The 13,224-nt window shown below is 34.5% G+C and overlaps 1 protein-coding gene across 1 annotated transcript in view; it reads right to left on the reverse strand.

Annotated features, from left to right (window-relative positions):
• The window catches only part of LOC120416849 (RNA-binding protein 24-like), a 104,346-nt gene that overhangs the window by 71,524 nt on the left and 19,598 nt on the right, over nt 1-13,224 (reverse strand). The window lies entirely within an intron of this gene.

Here is a 13,224-nt window from a genome sequence, read left to right on the forward strand (position 1 = left end):
AGCGTTTGGCTCGTGGCGCGCGGGCTCGGCTCTCTGTTTTGGTGCTCATCTGCTTGAACTGGGTTCGAGGTTTGGTTCTTTCTTTGGAAGTGGAATACATACGACGACATACTTTTTTGCTGAGGAACGAACCAGCAGAAGTGTCTTGACGGGGGGTTGAGGATTTTGTGTTGTTGTCATCCTGACGGAAAGCCAGCATAATCGGACGTGACGTCTTCTCATAATTCTTATGATGCATACGTGCAAGTTTTGGGGTTTTTTGAGAGAAAAGCCTTGAGGGAGGTTTCCTGGAGACACTTTGGATGACATACATGTAAATTCAACCGATAATTTAAATTGATAAAAATTACCTCATTTGACTGCAATTTAAATTATTTTGCAAATTTCAAAACACAAAACACACAAAAACATTTAATTTTTGAAGGTTGATAATTTTGTTGGTTGAATTCACTAATTACCTCTTTTTTGAGTGATTTTACCTTAAAAAATTGTAAAAAAGTGAACCTGATGAAAATTCACTACTTCCTGAAGTAATATTACAATATTATTTAAGTGTAGATATTTCGTGATTTAAGCATGCTATGCTGCCGCTCTAATCAAGTCCGTCCCATATTTAAAAAGCAAATCCTCGGATAAATTTCACCTTAGATAATCGAAAAACGCTCCAAAATAATCTGGAATTTTCTTTTTTTCTTGCTTTTGGCAATGTAAACCACTCTAATTTGACGAAAATGAGGTTGCAGAACTCGAATGTGAAATGTGTAAAAGTGAAAAAAAAAAAGAAAATACGGATTGTTAGATCATCCGGAGTTCGCATCCATTTCTTGATTTAGTTTTTTTTAAATTTAATTATCTGTGTGAAAATGTGAAATGTGGCAAAAAATTACTAAAATGACCAAAATGACCAAAATGACCAAATTGACCAAATTACCAAAATGTCCAAAATGACCAGAATGACCAAATTGACCAAAATGACCAAATTGACCAAATTACCAAAATGTCCAAAATGACCAGAATGACCAAAATGACCAAATTGACCAAATTACCAAATTGACCAAAATTACCGAATTGACCAAATTGACCAAAATGACCAAATTGACCAAATTAACCAAAATGACCAAAATGACCAAAATGACCAAAATGATTAAAATGACCAAATTGACCAAATTGACCACAATTGACCACAATTGACCAAAATTGATCAAATTGACCAAATTGACTAAATTGACCAAATTGACCAAATTGACCAAATTGACCAAATTGACCAAATTGACCAAATTGACCAAATTGACCAAATTGACCAAATTGACCAAAGACCTGAATGACCTGAATGACAAAAATTACCAAAATTACCAAAATTACCAAAATTACCAAAATTACCAAAATTACCAAAATTACCAAAATTACCAAAATTACCAAAATTACCAAAATTACCAAAATTACCAAAATTACCAAAATTACCAAAATAACCAAAATTACCAAAATTACCAAAATTACCAAAATTACCAAAATTACCAAAATTACCAAAATGACAAAAATGACCAAAATGACAAAAACGACAAAAATGACCAAAATTACCAAAATTACCAAAATGACCAAAATGATCAAAATGATTAAAATGACCAAAATGACCAAAATGACCAAAATGATCGAAATGACCAAAATGACCAAAATGACCAAAATGACCAAAATGACCAAAATGACCAAAATGACCAAAATGACCAAAATAATCAAAATGACCAAAATGACCAAAATGTCCAAAATGACCAAAATAATCAAAATGACCAAAATGACCAAAATGACCAAAATAATCAAAATGACCAAAATGACCAAAATGATCAAAATGACCAAAATGACCAAAATGACCAAAATAATCAAAATGACCAAAATGACCAAAATGTCCAAAATGACCAAAATAATCAAAATGACCAAAATGACCAAAATGACCAAAATAATCAAAATGACCAAAATGACCAAAATGACGAAAATGACCAAAATGACCAAAATGACCAAAATGACAAAAATGACATAAATGACCAAAATTACCAAAATGACCAAAATGACCAAAATGACCAAAATTTCCAGAATGACCAAAATGACCAAAATGACAAAAATGACCAAAATGACCAAAATGACCAAAATGACCAAAATGACCAAAATGACCAAAATGACCAAAATGAACAAAATGACCAAAACGACCAAAACGACCAAAATGACTAAAATTACCAAAATTACCAAAATTACCAAAATTACCAAAATTACCAAAATTACCAAAATTACCAAAATTACCAAAATTACCAAAATTACCAAAATTACCAAAATTACCAAAATTACCACAATTACCAAAATTACCAAAATTACCAAAATTACCAAAATTACCAAAATTACCAAAATTACCAAAATTACCAAAATTACCAAAATTACCAAAATTACCAAAATTACCAAAATTACCAAAATTACCAAAATGACCAAAATGACCAAAATGGCCAAAATGACCAAAATGACCAAAATGACCAAAATGACCAAAATGACCAAAATGACCAAAATGATCGAAATGACCAAAATGACCAAAATGACCAAAATGACCAAAATGACCAAAATGATCAAAATGACCAAAATGACCAAAATGACCAAAATAATCAAAATGACCAAAATGACCAAAATGACCAAAATGACCAAAATGACCAAAATGACCAAAATGACCAAAATGATCAAAATGACCAAAATGACCAAAATGACCAAAATGACGAAAATGACCAAAATGACCAAAATGACCAAAATGACCAAAATGACCAAAATGACCAAAATGACCAAAATGACCAAAATTACCAAAATTACCAAAATGACCAAAATGACCAAAATGAACAAAATGACCAAAATTACCAAAATGACCAAAATGACCAAAATGACCAAAGTGACCAAAATGAACAAAATGAATCGTTTTTCAAATAATCAACAACTAGAGTTTTATTTATTTATTTAATTATTTTTTATTTGAAAAGGTCTTAAAACATAGGGAATCTCATAACATACAAGATCGTTTTTTAAACTCTGAATCTTCCACATTTAATGTAATATTTCGAGGAAAATAATATAAAAAAACCATCACTTGCGCTCATGTTCCATCATCTCAAGATTGCGTAATATCCAAGATTCAATCCCTGCAAGATTAAAAGAGCTACCCTTCTCAATCAAACTAAAAACAAACCGGCGGTACGCTGGAACACATTTGCAGCCCAGGTTATGTGTGCTTTTGACCTTCCATTGTCCGTTTTCAGCAGTCCTTTCTTTGGTCCTTTCCTTTCATGTCTCGTCCTTTTTTTCCCAAAACTGTTCCATTCAATTCCTTTGCAAGAACACATGATTTAGGGGATTTAAAAAGATGGCTCAACAAACATACACCAATACAGACAGACAGACCTTCCAGATGCTCCGCACATGCCACCAGGACCAGGGGAGGTTTAAATGTCCAGCTTTTCGTCAGCTGTCACTCGGTAGGACCCCAAACGCCGCTGGTTGACGATCCCCCTTCTTCGTTTGAAGAAGATGAGACACACAAAGAACCTCACAACGTGTTCTGCACCGTTACACACGTGCTGCTCGCGCTCTCTCGTCACAATTGCGTCTTATCTTTATGGTGGAGTCTTCTTCACACATCGTTTGAGTTCACAGAAACTAAGCCCTGGTGGGGAAATTGGGAACTAAACATTCGGAAGCAATATTGGTTTTGAAAGGTGGGTGAGGAGGGAGAGAAAAGAGATCCCCCCCAAAAACGGTAGCGGTACAAATTTGCCACCTACGGCATGCTCTGTTGTAACGCCACAAGGAATGAAAAAGATCCCTGGGAAAATTTATGGCAAATCAAAGCACTGTAAAACGTTATTGATCAAGGTTCAAAATATTAAAAATCATTCCAAGATTATTTATTAACTGTTGACTTTTCGAATAAGGTAGAACCCACATTTTTTTTTCTAATAACTTTCTTACAATTTTGAACAAAATACAGTTAAAACTAAATATTTCTAACTGTTCCACCAAATTTGTAGCTCCGTCACGTGGTGCTGTAAAAGTGTGCGTGTATGTGAACGTTTCTTCTCCGAAGTCGACGGTCGTACGCACCACATCGAATCCACGTACCGTCGATTAATCTGATTCGCTGTGGCACAGTCCGTCCCCGCTCCATCGTCCTCTACCGGTGCGATTTTCCACCCACGGAAGAAAATATGATGAAAATTGTAGCACTACCCCCTAAAGTCGTCGTCATCGACAGGCGAGGATTGAACGCGGAGTGAGCGCGCGATTTTATGTTTATGACCATCACACTATCATGCTTTGTAAGGCGAGATGGACGGGGGATGTTCGTAAACTACGAAGTGTTTGAAAAGAGTTGAAATTACTGTAGGGAATTTATATTGAGACTCGAAATAAAGTTTATTTTAGAAGTATCAAAACTGTAAAAAAAAACAAAAAAAGAAAAGAAAAGAAATTGCAGAATGTTATGTTACAGACATGACCAAAACGACAGAGAACATTGTTAAATAATAAACATATCAAAAGTTCGTCTAAAGAAAATCCATGAAACCTTGATTTTAACTGATTCTGTTGAAGTTTTTATATACGCTGTTTCGAAAACTATACATTGTGCTCAAACTGGCATGATTCTGTAATTTTTCCTCCGTCTGAACAACTCTGACCGCTTCCCATCATTTAGAGTTATTGCGATTTTCGTCAAAATATTTATTCTCGACTTGGTATCGAAAATCATCATAAATATAAATACCCATAAATGTCCAATCTTCGAATCATTCCAGAGGGCTCCAGGTCATTCCTAGTTGTAACCATTTATCTTAAAATATCATATCCGGTCTCGAAAACCTTAACTCGAACTTGTTTGTCCTTGAATAATTCTTTTTCTTTTATTTTATATCTTGTATTTTTTAATTGCCTTTAAGTTGTAGGGGCCTACCCTATGCCCAAAGAAGCTATTTTTGGGAATTTGGTTCATATATAAAAGTTTCCAAACAAATTTTAAAGCTGCCCATACTTATTTAAATATTCTGAAATAAAAGTCTCCGATTGTGATCAGACATATTTTATCTGAAAAAATGTATATGAAAAAAATTGGAATAAATAAAAAAAGGACATTTTTTTTAACAAAACTTGTATGTCAATAACGAAATTTCTGATCAATTCCAAAGATACCGAAAAGTTGTAGGTAAGGTAAGGTAAGGTAAGGCAAGGCAAAATTACCAAATGATCAAAATGAATAAAATAACCAAAACTACCAAAATTACCAAAATCAGCAAAATGACCAAAAAGACTAAATGACCAAAATGGCCAAAATGACCAAAATGACCAAAATGACCAAAAAGACTAAAATAATCAAAATGACCAAAATAACCAAAATGACCTAACTGACCAAAATGATCAAAATGACCAAAATTACCAAAATGACCAAATGACCGAAATGACCAAAATGACTAAAATGACCAAAATGACCAAAATGACCAAAATGACCAAAATGACCAAAATGACTAAAATGACTAAAATGACTAAAATGACTAAAATGACCAAAATGACCAAAATGACCAAAATGACTAAAATGACCAAAATGACCAAAATGACCAAAATGACCAAAATGACCAAAATGACCAAAATGACCAAAATGACCAAAATGACCAAAATGACCAAAATGACCAAAAGACCAAAATGACCAAAATGACCAAAATGACCAAAATGACCAAAATTACCAAAATGACCAAAATGACCAAAATGACCAAAATGACCAAAATGACCAAAATGACCAAAATGACCAAAATGACCAAAATGACTAAAATGACCAAAATGACCAAAATGACAAAAAAGACAAAAAAGACTAAAATGACCAAATGACCAAAATGAACAAAATGACCAAAATGACCAAAATGACCAAAATGAACAAAATGATCATATAACCAAAAATAATAAAATGGTCATAAGGTATGATAAGGTAAGGTTAATTTGAATTAATTTGTTATACGTTTGCTTCCCGAGAAATCAAGCTTAAATTTTTTTTTATGAAAATTTAGCAATTTTTAGATTTTCTAAATTGTGCTCATGGTATTCTTCCTCCTAAAATATTCAAGGAAAATAAAAAAATAATGTTTTGTTAGCAATCTAGATAGGTTTTTTTTTGTGAAAAGCTGAAAATTTGCTAAGCTGGCTTAGCAACATAACTGCAAAATTTATTCATGGACAACCCCCACATAATATAATATCGCCACTGCTTTTCCCCTGCTCGGCTCAGTTCGAAACAGAGCGACGGGGCTGGGAGCTTTTTATCGTTCGATGTTACTGACTGAGCTGCACTCCATTAATTCGATTTTGGTGCCATACAAAATATTAGAGCTCTTCCTCTTCTGCCGGTGCGGCACCGGCACCGTTTATGTTAACGGACGACAAACGGTGGGGACTCCAATGTTGTGTGATGGAGACCGCCCTGACAGGACAGCATTCTATCTCTGGGGAATTTTGTTGAGCTGTTTAGTCGATTTTTTTTTTAAATAAGTTGTTTTTTTTTAAATAAACGTTTAACCTTGCATTTACAGATGTCACATGGCAACTTTGAAACGCTTGAATAATTTCTCCGACAAGACAGTGAGCACGAGAGCAACTCTCTTTCCTCCAGATTTCTCTCATTTCCTCTGCTCTGCTTCCGAATGAGAGTTGCTCTCTTGCTCACTGTCTTATCTCAAGATTCTTTCAATCAACCTGAGCTTTAAATATTGCTAATTGTTTTTGCTGATTTCAATTTAAAATTTTTAATATAGTTTGGATTATATTTTGATTTCAAACATTCTATTCAATGCGATTGTCTGTGATGAACTGCACTCAACAATTCATGTTATCAAGTATTCACCCCATAGCACACGGAAGGGATGATTTTTTCCGGATGGCCAACGGAACTGAAATAAAAAAAAGGGGAAGAGTTTTGGCCGCCGTGGCAACACATAAAATTGGCCGGCCGGTTCGAACGTTCATCGTGTTTATAAGGCCGACCGGTTTGAGCAGGATATCGTAAAAATCATCGATGTGGTCGTCGACGAAAAAGGACACAATTTAGTACGAGTCGACTGAAATAGTCTACCACACCTGGTATAGGATGGATTGCAGTTATGTGAGGTGAGCTTGATTATGGGTTGAATTTGTAATCAAATTGATTTTATACTTGAAATAAACAAAATTAAATTTGAGATTTTTTTATGAATTTGGGTTGTTATTTAAAAAAATTCAATCTGGAAATCAATCTTCAAAAAATATATATGAATAAATCATATCAATCTTAAACAAACTTGAGGCAAGGGAACTTGAACATTAGCATTATCATGCTAATAAATTTAGATTGAATGCAATTACCTTTTCTACGTGTTTAAGTTATGTTTGTTAAAGCGTCATATTTCATTGTAACCCTCTTTTTGACTCCTCACAAATTTTATTAACTGCAATCGAAAATCAAACTGCCTCACGCTTTTCAACAGATTTTCAAACTCAATGCTCTAACATACACTTGGTTCATCAATTTATGCACCCCAGAGCAAGCTCAACTTTAAACGCTCAGGTTTTTCACGATAAGCACGAAGAAATCGAACTTAAGGTTCAAAAACCCTTCGCCAGAACAGGTTTTTCCCCTCGCGCAATTTGCGTGATTTCCGTATTAAATGGCCCTGGCAAACCGCACATTTATCAATAGTCCTTATTGAAAAACACTCGCATGAAATTGAAGTTCCCCCCGGCATACTGAAAGGTTCTAGGAAGGAACAACCTCTTCACAGGAAGTGCCAGTGACTTGCGGTGTGACATATCAGCTCGATCTCCTTCCGGGTATAGCTCGCACAGTAAGGGGAAGTTCATAATTTTTCAAAACCCTCCCCCCTCCGGAGGAGGGGAGGAAACTCGATTAGTTTTTCTTGCCTTCAAAGGACAGTTTCGTTGCAAAAAATGTAAGGAAGAACAATTTTCGCGACTTGATTTTTAAATGCTCATTAGAGAAAGACAGTCAAGTGCCTGAGCTGGTGGTGGCACTTGGGTGCAACAAAAAAAGTTGGGCTCTTTGAAGAAAGGAGAGCAACTTTCGGAGGACTTTTTCCGCGCAAAACAAGCAAAGTTGTAGACTGACGACGAGGAGAAGGTTTTTCATGTCATACAACCACCCTCCGTAACTTGGTAGAACTTGTAGGAGACGGAAAAGTTGGGAGGGGAGGCATACAAATGACTTATTAAGTGGGTATGACCAAGTGGGTGGTGTGGGTGGGTGTTTGCGTGGAAGGTGTTGGATGTTTTAATTACTGGTTGGCGTGAACAATTTGCGCGATGCGATACATAAACTTATAGTATGAGCAACAATTTAGGGGTTCAGTGGTCTTTGTCTTAACAATATTTGTGAAGTGTTTATATCAGTGATAAGAATCTGTTAGTTTGAGTTATTGTAAAAAAATATAATACCTTTATCAGTTACCAATCCCAATAGAAGAAAATACAAGCAATTGCATCGTACCTGAAAGGAGAAAATAATTTCATATTTAAATATTTCACTAATTATTCAACATGAAAAATTAAAAGAAAAAATACTGAAAATACTGAAAACTATAAACACTGAAATACATAGTTCATGAAAACGTGATCAAAGTTCATATTTGGGAACCAGGAAGATTTTTATTTATTGCAAAAAACTAAAAAATGACAATAACTGTTAAACAGATTTGGTCAGGTTGGCGCGAAATATATATATTTGCGTCAATAACAGTATTAACGGATTCTATCTAAAATGGCTCTAGCCAATATTAGAACCAAGAAAAACCAAATTGTTTTAATGTATTGCCTGTCAAAGGTTAATTTTAGAACGATAAGTTTATTTTTGTTTTATAACGAAGGATTTCATAAATCTTTTCTCGAGAATTTGAGAAAATGTTCTGTCAGATTATATTTTAGAGTGTTTGAAATTAAATTAATACATAAAATTTAATAAAAAAAATACTATGGCTTAGTGTCATTTGTTAAGCCTCATCTGAAGGTATCTCAGAAACTAGCGGATCGATATTTAATTTCGTAAATAAAAACTTCGTCAAAGTTTCTATAAATTGACATAGGTATGTTGTGTACACCCATCACTGAACAATTTCTTATGTCTTTCTAATATATAATTCAAATTCACTTCAAACATAAAAAAAATAGTAAGATCGATTTCTCAGCAAATAAAAGTCTTGATAGATTGATAACTTTTTAAACAATCAACACTGATTATTAAAATATATTTTTGAAGACAAATTTTTGCCCAATTGAAAACTATGAATTTTTCAGGGCTAAAGTAAATAAAATATTCATTGAAAAAAATCTGTCATTTTTGAATGTCTAGATTTTTAAATTTTGAAGAAGGGTAATTCTCTACCAACTCACACGAAATCGGGAAAAGTTGCCCCGACCCCTCTTCGATTTGCGTGAAACTTTGTCCTAAGGGGTAACTTTTGTCCCTGATCACGAATCCGAGGTCCGTTTTTTGATATCTCGTGACGGAGGGGCGGTACGACCCCTTCCATTTTTGAACATGCGAAAAAAGAGGTGTTTTTCAATAATTTGCAGCCTGAAACGGTGATGAGATAGAAATTTGGTGTCAAAGGGACTTTTATGTAAAATTAGACGCCCGATTTGATGGCGTACTCAGAATTCCGAAAAAAACGTTGAGCAACTTTTGTTCTACGAAAAACTTTACTTCAATTGTTTTATGTTTTTCTTGTCTTGTTTTTAATATTTTAATTTGCATTTATCTTGTTTAGTTTATCTATGTTTTGAATGTATTTATCCTGTTCTACCACCTCAAATCATTACATTTTGCCTTTCTATTTTTTTCATGTTTTTACAGTCACTTTTTAAATTTTTTGCTTGATTTTCACATTTTCTGCTCTAGAAATAAATTATTAAAAAAATGCGTAGAGGCATAGTCAAGGAAACTAACAAAATTACTACACACTTCTTTTTACTTAAAATATAGGAAATGGTAGTAAAAATCACAGCCAAAGATGCCCCCTAAAAAATTACATTTTGAAAACATTGGCAAAGTCACATAAAACAAGTCAAACTTCCAAGCCTTAAATTTTCTAAAATTTTAAGAGTTCTTCTTTCAAATTCTTTATAAAGATCAAAAATAGGGTAAAAATTGCATTTTGGCGATTTTTTAGATCGAATCCCGTCTAGAGGCGGAGCTGGGTTGTAGAGGGTTAAAGTGTTGAGCAGTTCTCTCAGATTTCGGTCATTCGATTTTTTTTTGTATTTTTTAATCCGGCTGAAACTTTTTTGGTGCCTTCGGTATGCCCAAAGAAGCCATTTTGCATCATTAGTTTGTCCATATAATTTTCCATACAAATTTGGCAGCTGTCCATACAAAAATGATGTATGAAAATTCAAAAATCTGTATCTTTTGAAGGAATTTTTTGATCGATTTGGTGTCTTCGGCAAAGTTGTAGGTATGGATACGGACTACACTTAAAATTTTAATTTATTTTGAAATTTTTTTTTTTCGAAAAGATCGGAAAATTTCACGAATGTTTCATATTTTAACATTGTAAATCGGACCATTAGTTGCTGAGATATCGACGTTAGAAAATGATGGGTTGTTTGGGTGAGACTTAGAAAACATCAATTTTCCTGTTTTTTAACCTTTGCATGGCAATATCTCAGCAACTAAGGGTCGTATCAACAAAGTTCAAAAAAGCAAAATATAGAGAATTTTCTCAGCTTTTCAAAAATATTTTTTTCAAAAGTGGGCAAACATGTGCACTAATTTTTAAAAATTAAAAACTGCGACTATTTTCAAAAAAGTCACCTAAAAATGGCTATAACTTGAAAACGGTGCACTTTATCAAAATTTCACTAAAGTACTTTTTGATTGCAAATTTGATTTTACATCGAAAAATGAAGTTGAAAAATTTTTGCGACCAATATTTCGATTTTTTGAAAAAATCTGTATTGATTCAAAAAATCATAACTCGGTCAAAGATTTTTTGCCCATTCTGGAAATTTCTGAAAAGTTGGCATTTGATGTCCTCTTAAACATATCAAAAAATGAAAAAAAATAAAAATAGTGTTTTTTTGCAAATCAAGTTTTAGTGACAAAAAGTTAAATAAAAAATCACCAAATTTTTTTTACCGTGTAACATTTTTTTTTGTGTAGTCCGTATCCATACCTACAACTTTGCCGAAGACACCAAATCGATCAAAAAATTCCTTCGAAAGATACAGATTTTTGAATTTTCACATATCATTTTTGTATGGACAGCTGCAAAATTTGTATGGAAAATTATATGGACAAACTAATGATGCAAAATGGCTTCTTTGGGCATACCGAAGGCACCAAAAAAGTTTCAGCCGGATTAAAAAATACAAAAATTAAAATTGAAGAAAAGAGACCGATTTCGTAGAGAATTACTCTGTTAAAAACAGTGCTGCTATCCCAATTCACTTCTGCTGGCAGTTCCATAAATCCTACATTAACAGAACGATCTTTAAAAATATATAGAAAAAAGTTTGATTTAAGACTCCAAAAGTAAGAAGTTCAATAATTTAACCTAATCTTAACCGGTTGATCACGGCAAGTAGGTCAAAACCGTTCAATCTCAAAACAGGTGTTCCTACTCGTTCCCTTATCTTTCCACACAGCACACAACTCGAGCCTAAGGTCAGTTCGCGAGCACAACCATATTTCGGTACATCTTAATCAAGGTGCCTCCATCCAGGATCCGTTATTTTTTCACCCCAAACACCGACCGCCGTGGTCCAATCTATAAACCACGGCAAATATGGGAAGGAAGGGGGGAGGAATACGTTCATGACCTCATCTGTTCCGACTTCCTCCTACTCCTCTCCAGAGCGAGCTTTCAAAGAGTTGAGAAACTTTACAGTTTCTGGCTCGTCTGTTTCTTCGCCACTTCACCGCAACCAACGTGGCTGAACCCATTATCATAATTAAACTCTTACGCCTCTCTTTTCATAGAGTACAACATCTCTTTCTCGATTCTTTTTTTTTCAGCTTTTTTTTTTCAAACACTAGACCACTCTCGGCCACATCACGCCGAGCGAAATTAATGATTAACAAATTTTTCGGACTCCACAAACACGGCTCTCTTCTCATTTTCCTCGGGAGCTTTGACTGCTGGCTTTTAAGGTTTTTGGACAGGTTGCTCTCGCTGGAACTTCCCGGGTTCGGTCCCGGCCTGACTCCCGAGTTCGTAGTTTGGTTTGTTTTATTTTTATTTCTGCCCAGATAAAACGGTTGGACGCTCCCCAGCTGTATGTGTGTTTGTGTGAGCAATTTGGTTTTATGTATCATTTTCATTGCTGCTCTTTCCCTGGCCAGGTTTTGCTGGCCAATTGGCCCCCACCGCGCTAAAACTCAAACGGCCAGAGAGCCATTGGACCATATGTGGATCAGCTAGCAAGCATTAGCACGTTGTAATAATTTTTTGAAGCCCCATTGTCAGAAAACGAGATGATTAATTCACCCCTTTGCGCCTCGACTGGAAGGGCAGTAAATTTTAACCCTTGCTTAATTTTATGGTGCTTTACCGCTGAGCAAATTTACATTATTTGGTCGTAAAATAAAAGTTGTTGTAAAAAACACGCGGGTTCGTTGCCCCCTTATCAGTTACACTCAATTAAATATTTGGGATACAAATTGACCGCAGATAATTTCTATTTTATTGACACACCAAGAATACAACCCTTTCGCGCAAACAGTTGTTCAACTTTGCTTGCCTTTATTGTTTGCTGATTGCGAAAACATCCCAGTTCCATCAAACATCGGAGTGAAAGTAGGAGTCCATTAGGCGGATTGGACGAAATTCGAGCATCAGGAAACGAGATGTGTTTTGATAACGAACTTGGTGCAGTTTTGAAATGACGCTGGTTTTAGAGAGTTTTTGTTGTTTTTGTGTTGCCAACCTTAGATTTAAAAAAAATATATAAAGTGAATATGATTCCACAGTTCTAGAATACTTCTTGAAAAAATCACAATCCGTTCCGAAACTAAGGGACCATCCATAAACCACACAGCTAAAAAAGTAGTAATCCAGCTGCGTGTAAAAGGCCTGGGTGTAAAATAAATATTGCATTATTTTATGCAATTTTATGTAATTTTACACCCTAAAATATGTAGCCCGTCAGTATGGGAAACCTACTTGACCGAAATGTCAAGCT

This window comes from Culex pipiens, chromosome 2 (assembly GCF_016801865.2).
Source record: "Culex pipiens pallens isolate TS chromosome 2, TS_CPP_V2, whole genome shotgun sequence".
Lineage (NCBI taxonomy): Eukaryota > Metazoa > Arthropoda > Insecta > Diptera > Culicidae > Culex > Culex pipiens.